We start from the raw sequence: 6,665 nt of genomic DNA on the forward strand, positions 1-6,665 counted from the left end.
GTTGCTGAGTTGATGATGGAAAAGGTTTGCTATTGCTAAACCTGTTTCTTCCACCATTATTAAAGCCTTGTTGGGGCTTTTGATCCTTCCATGAGAAATTTGGATGATTTCTCCATGTTGAGTTATAGGTGTTTCCATAAGGTTCACCTAAGTAATTTACCTCTGCTATTGCAGGGTTCTCAGGATCATAGGCTTCTTCTTCAGAAGATGCCTCTTGAGTACTGTTGGATGCAGCTTGCATTCCATGCAGACTCTGAGAAATCATATTGACTTGCTGAGTCAATATTTTGTTCTGAGCTAATATGGCATTCAGAGTATCAACTTCAAGAACTCCCTTCTTCATAGGCGTCCCATTATTCACAGGATTCCTTTCAGAAGTGTACATGAACTGGTTATTAGCAACCATGTCAATGAGTTCTTGAGCTTCTGCAGGCGTTTTCTTTAGGTGAATGGATCCACCTGCAGAAGTGTCCAGTGACATCTTTGATAGCTCAGACAGACCATCATAGAATATATCCAGGATGGTCCATTCTGAAAGCATGTCAGAAGGACACTTTTTGGTCAACTGTTTGTATCTTTCCCAAGCTTCATAGAGAGATTCACCTTCTTTCTGTCTGAAGGTTTGAACATCAGCTCTAAGCTTGCTCAGCTTTTGAGGAGGAAAGTACTTGGCTAAGAAAGCCGTGACCAGCTTATCCCAAGATTCAGGCTGTCTTTAGGTTGAGAATCCAACCATAATCTAGCTCTGTCTCTTACAGCAAAAGGGAAAAGCATGAGCCTGTAGACTTCAGGATCTACTCCATTAGTCCTAACAGTATCACATATCTGCAAGAATTCAGTTAAGAACTGAAAAGGATCTTCAGATGGAAGTCCATGAAACTTGCAGTTCTGCTGCATCAGAGAAACTAACTGAGGTTTCAGCTCAAAGTTGTTTGCTCCGATGGCAGGAATGGAGATGCTTCTTCCATGTAAATTGGAATTAGGTGCAGTAAAGTCACCAAGCATCCTCCTTTCATTATTATTATTTTCGCCTGCCATCTCCTCTGCCTGTTCGAAAATTTCTGAAAGGTTATCTCTGGATTGTTGTATTTTAGCTTCTCTTAATTTTCTCTTCAGAGTTCTTTCAGGTTCTGGATCTGCTTCCACAAGAATGTTCTTATCCTTGCTCCTGCTCATATGACAAGGAAGAATGGCCAGAAAAATGATAATAATAATAGAGATCCTTTATACCACAGTATAGGGATCCCTTTGTAAGTAGAAGAAGAGGGGGAGATAAAGGATGTGATGTAAAGGAAGAAACACAACTGTGAGGATTGGAATGTGAGATGAGATGTTAGGACATGAATGAATAAATAGAATGAGATGGGGGAGGAATAATTTTCGAAAATTATTTTGAAAAAGAGTTAGTGATTTTTGAAAAATGGTTTTTGAAAAATATTTAGTAATTTTCGAAAATTTTTGAACTAAAAAAATAAAAAATAAAAATAATTAGTTAATTAAAAAGAAATTTTGAAAAAAAGGAGAGGTATTTTCGAAAACTAGAGAGAAAGAGAGTTAGTTAGGTGGTTTTGAAAAAGTTAAGAAACAAACAAAAAGTTAGTTAGTTGGTTGAAACAAATTTTGAAAAGATAGGAAGTTAGGAAGTTAGGAAAGATATTTTGAAAAGATATTTTTGAAAAAGATAAGATAAGAAGATATTTTTGAAAAGATATGATAGAGATTAGTTTTTGAAAAAGATTTGATTTTTAAAATCACAATTAATGACTTGATTCATAAGAAATCACAAGATATGATTCTAGAACTTAAAGTTTGAATCTTTCTTAACAAGCAAGTAACAAACTTCAAATTTTTGAATCAAAACATTAATTGATTATGTTATTTTCGAAAATTTGGTATAAAAATAAGAAAAAGATTTTTGAAAAATATTTTTGGAATTTTCGAAAATAACTAATAATTTTGAAAAAGATTTGATTTTTGAAAAAGATTTTGAAAAAGATAAGATTTTCAAATTGAAAATTTGATTTGACTTATTGGCAACAACTTTGATTTTTAAAAATTTTTGAAAAAGTCAATCCAAATTTTCGAATTTGATGAGAGAAAAAGGGAAAGATATTTTTTTGATTTTTGAAATTTTTATGATGCAAGAGAAAAACACTAAAAAGATGCAATGCATGAAATTTTTAGATCAAAACATGTGATGCATGCAAGAATGCTATGAATGTCAAGATGAACACCAAGAACACTATGAAGATCATGATGAACATCATAGACACAATTTTTAAGAATTTTTAATGCAAAGAAAACATGCAAGACACCAAACTTAGAATTCTTTAATGCTTACGCACTAAGAATTCAAGAATGCATATGATAAACATGAAAAGACACAAAACAAAAAATCATCAAGATCAAACAAGAAGACTTACCAAGAACAACTTGAAGATCATGAAGAACACTATGAATGCATGATATTTTCGAAAAAATGCAAGATGCATATGCAATTGACACCAAACTTATGATATGACTCAAGACTCAAACAAGAAACATGAAATATTTTTGATTTTTATGATTTTCTAATTTTTTTGGATTTTTATTTTATATTTTTCGAAAAATTCTTTTGAAAAAGAAAAAAAAAAGGATTCCAAAATTTTTAATATGAATTCCAGGAATCTTGCCATGTTAGTCTTAAAGCTCCAATCAAAGGGTCAGGCATGGCTTAATAGCCAGCCAAGCTTTAATCAAAATATGAGTGTAATTCAGACATGACAAGCCTAACATGCCCTATCCAAAAGAATTGGACATGACTCCACTGAGGTAATTAGTTGAAAGCCAATCCCAAAGCAGTTTGGGTATGGCTTTACAGCCAGATAGGCTTCAACATATTTCATGAAACACTAGAATTCATTCTTAAAAATTTTGAAGCCATAGAATAATTTATTTTTGAAAACATTTTTAATTTTTTTCTTCGAAAACAAAGAAGAATTTTTGAAAGATTTTTGAAAAATTTTTGAAAAGAAAACAAAAAGAAAATTACCTAATCTGAGCAACAAGATGAACCGTCAGTTGTCCAAACTCGAACAATCCCCGGCAACGGCGCCAAAAACTTGGTGGACGAAATTGTGATCACATTAATGTAGTACTCTTTGTTATTGTATGGAATCATTATTATGGCTCTTTACTATGTGTGGACACAACTCCGTTCAACTAACCAGCAAGTGTACTGGGTCGTCCAAGTAATAAACCTTACGTGAGTAAGGGTCGATCCCACAGAGATTGTTGGCTTGAAGCAAGCTATGGTCACCTTGCAAATCTCAGTCAGGCGGATTTAAACATGATACTTTATTAGATTAAAATAAACAATAAAAGGGATAGAGATACTTATGTAGATTCATTGGCAGGAATTTCAGATAAGCGAATGGAGATGCTTTTCGTTCCTCTGAACCTCTGCTTTCCTGCTATCTTCATCCAATCAGTCTTACTCCTTTCCATGGCTGGCTTTATGTGATACATCACCACTGTCAATGGCTACTTTCGGTCATCTCTCGGGAAAATGATCCAATGCCCTGTCACGGCACGGCTAATCGTCTGGAGGCATCACCTTTGTCAATGGCTTCATCTTATCCTCTCAGTGAATAATTTGCTCACGCACCCTGTCACGGCACGGCTATTCATCTGTCGGTTCTCGATCATGCTGGAATAGGATTTACTATCCTTTTGCGTCTGTCACTAACGCCCTGCAATCGCGAGTTCGGAGCTCGTCACAGTCATTCAATCATTGAATCCTACTCGGAATACCACAGATAAGGTTTAGACCTTCCGGATTCTCTTGAATGCCGCCATCATTCTAGCTTACGCCACGAAGATTCTGGTTAGGAGATCTAAGAGATACTCATTCTAGCTTAATTCATGTAGAACAGAAGTGTTTGTCAGGCACGCGTTCATAAGGGAGAAGGATGATGAGCGTCACACATAATCATCACCTTCATCACGTTCTTGGGTGCGAATGGATATCTTAGAAGAGAAATAAGAAGAATTGAATAGAAAATAGTAGTACTTGCATTAATCTTTGAGGAACAGCAGAGCTCCACACCTTAATCTATGGAGTGTAGAAACTCTACTGTTGAAAATACATAAGTGAAAGGTCCAGGCATGGCCGAGAGGCCAGCCCCTCTGATCTAAGAACCAGGCGTCCAAAGATGTCAAAATACAATAGTAAGAGGTCCTATTTATAATAAACTAGCTACTAGGGTTTACATGAGTAAGTATTTGATGTATAAATCCACTTCCGGGGCCCACTTGGTGTGTGTTTGGGCTGAGCTTAAGTGTTTCACGTGCAGAGGCCATTTGTGGAGTTGAACGCCAGTTTCTGTGCCAGTTTGGGCGTTCAACTCTGGTTTTGGATCCTTTTCTGGCGCTGGACGCCAGATTTGGGCAGAAGGCTGGCGTTGAACGCCAGTTTACGTTGTCAATTCTTGGCCAAAGTATGGACTATTATATATTTCTGGAAAGCCCTGGATGTCTACTTTCCAACGCAATTGGAAGCGCGCCATTTCGAGTTCTGTAGCTCCAGAAAATCCACTTTGAGTGCAGGGAGGTCAGAATCCAACAGCATCAGCAGTCCTTTTTCACCTCTGAATCTGATTTCTGCTCAAGTCCCTCAATTTCAGCCAGAAAATACCTGAAATCACAGAAAAACACACAAACTCATAGTAAAGTCCAGAAATGTGAATTTAACACAAAATCTATTAAAAACATCCCTAAAAGTAACTAGATCCTACTAAAAACATACTAAAAACAATGTCAAAAAGCGTATAAATTATCCGCTCATCAATGGCTTTGACAGCGTTCAACTTGAACTCATCATCATTGACTCTCAGGGTTATTTCCCCCTATTGGACGTCAATGAGGGATCGTCCAGTTGCTAGGAAGGGTCTTCCTAGAATGAGAGTAGCACTCTTGTGCTCCTCCATTTCCAGCACAACAAAGTCAGTGGGAAAGGCGAATGGCCCAACTCTGACTATCATGTCTTCGATCACGCCTGATGGGTATTTAGTGGAGCCATCAGCAAGTTGGAGACATATCCGGGTTGGTTTAACTTCGTCAGTTAAGCCAAGCTTTCTGACAATGGATGCAGGTATTAGGTTGATGCTTGCCCCAAGATCGCATAAAGCTGTCTTGGTACAATTATCTTCTAATATGCATGGTATCAGAAAACTCCCAGGGTCTTTAAGCTTTTCAAGAAAGCTCTTCAGAATGACTGCACTGCATTCTTCAGTGAGGAGAACTCTTTCTGTTTCTCTCCAGTCCTTCTTATGACTCAAGATCTCTTTCATGAACTTGGCATAAGAAGGTATTTGCTCAAGTGCCTCTGCAAATGGAATCTTTATTTCAAGAGTCCTGAGATAATCTGCAAAGCGAGCAAATTGCTTATCCTACTCCTCTTTCTGGAGTTTTTGAGGATAAGGTATCTTGGCTTTATATTCCTCAACCTTAGTTGCTGCAGGTTTATTGCCTACAGAAGTGGTTGAAGAAGCCTTTTTAGAGGGGTTGTTATCAGCATTTGTGTGTGTCTGATCCCTCACTGGTAATTGAGTGCCAGAGTTAGAAACTGGAGTGATGTTAGACGCCAACTCCTTGTCTATTCCTGGCGTCTGAACGCCAGAACTGTGCCCATTTTGGGCGTTCAGCGCCAGATCTTGCCCAATTTGGGCGTTCAACGCCAGATCCTTGCCCATTTCTGGCGTTGAACGCCAGTTTTGCCTTGTTTCTGGCATTGAACGCTAGTCCTGAGCATGGTCTGGGCGTTCAGCGCCAGCCTTCCACCAAATTTCTAGCGTTTTAGTGCCAGAATTACTTTTCCCTGGGCTCTTACTGTCCTCAGGTGAATTTTGGGTGGTTTGCTCATTTCTTAGCTTCTTGCTGCCTTGAGGTGGGGTATTTAATATTTTCCCACTTCTTAATTGAACTGCTTGGCATTCTTCTGTTATTTGCCTTGACAGCTGCTGCTTTGTTTGCTTAAACTGTTCTTCCATATGTGTATTAGCCATCCTTGTCTCTTGTAGTCTATCTTTGAATTTGGCTAACTGCTTTGTTAGGAAGTCCAATTGCTGATTGAATTCAGCAGCTTGTTTCACAGGACTGAGTTCAGCAGTTGCTGTTTTAACCTCTTCTTTCATGGAAGGGTCACTGCTTAGGTACAGATGCTGATTCCTGGCAACTGTATCAATGAGCTCTTGAGCCTCTTCAATTGTCTTTCTCATGTGGATAGATCCACCAGCTGAGTAATCTAGAGACATCTGAGCTCCTTCTGCAAGCCCAAAGTAGAAGATGTCTAACTGAACCCACTCTGAAAACATTTCTGAGGGGCATTTTCTTAGCATCTCTCTGTATCTCTCCCAGTTATCATAAAGAGATTCATTATCTCTTTGTTTAAAGCCTTGGATGTCCAGCCTTAGCTGTGTCATCCGTTTTGGAGGAAAGTATTGATTCAGGAATTTTTCTGTCAGCTGTTTCCATGTCCTTATGCTGGCCTTAGGTTGGTTATTTAACCACCTCTTAGCTTGATCTTTTACAGCAAATGGAAACAGTAATAGTCTGTAGACATCCTGATCTATTTCTTTATCATGTACTGTGTCAGCAATTTGTAAAAACTGTGCCAGAAACTCTGT

General features: G+C 38.0%; 1 non-coding gene across 1 annotated transcript; it reads left to right on the forward strand.

The window, feature by feature from the left end:
* The first annotated feature begins 535 nt into the window (after positions 1-535).
* LOC148572180 (small nucleolar RNA R71) lies at positions 536-643 on the forward strand. The gene has a single exon (XR_015908813.1). It is a non-coding gene; the product is annotated as a small nucleolar RNA R71 (small nucleolar RNA).
* The last annotated feature ends 6,022 nt before the right edge of the window (positions 644-6,665 follow it).

The sequence above is a fragment of the Arachis ipaensis genome, chromosome B3 (genome assembly GCF_059453495.1).
Source record: "Arachis ipaensis isolate K30076 ecotype BB chromosome B3, ASM5945349v1, whole genome shotgun sequence".
Taxonomy (NCBI): domain Eukaryota; kingdom Viridiplantae; phylum Streptophyta; class Magnoliopsida; order Fabales; family Fabaceae; genus Arachis; species Arachis ipaensis.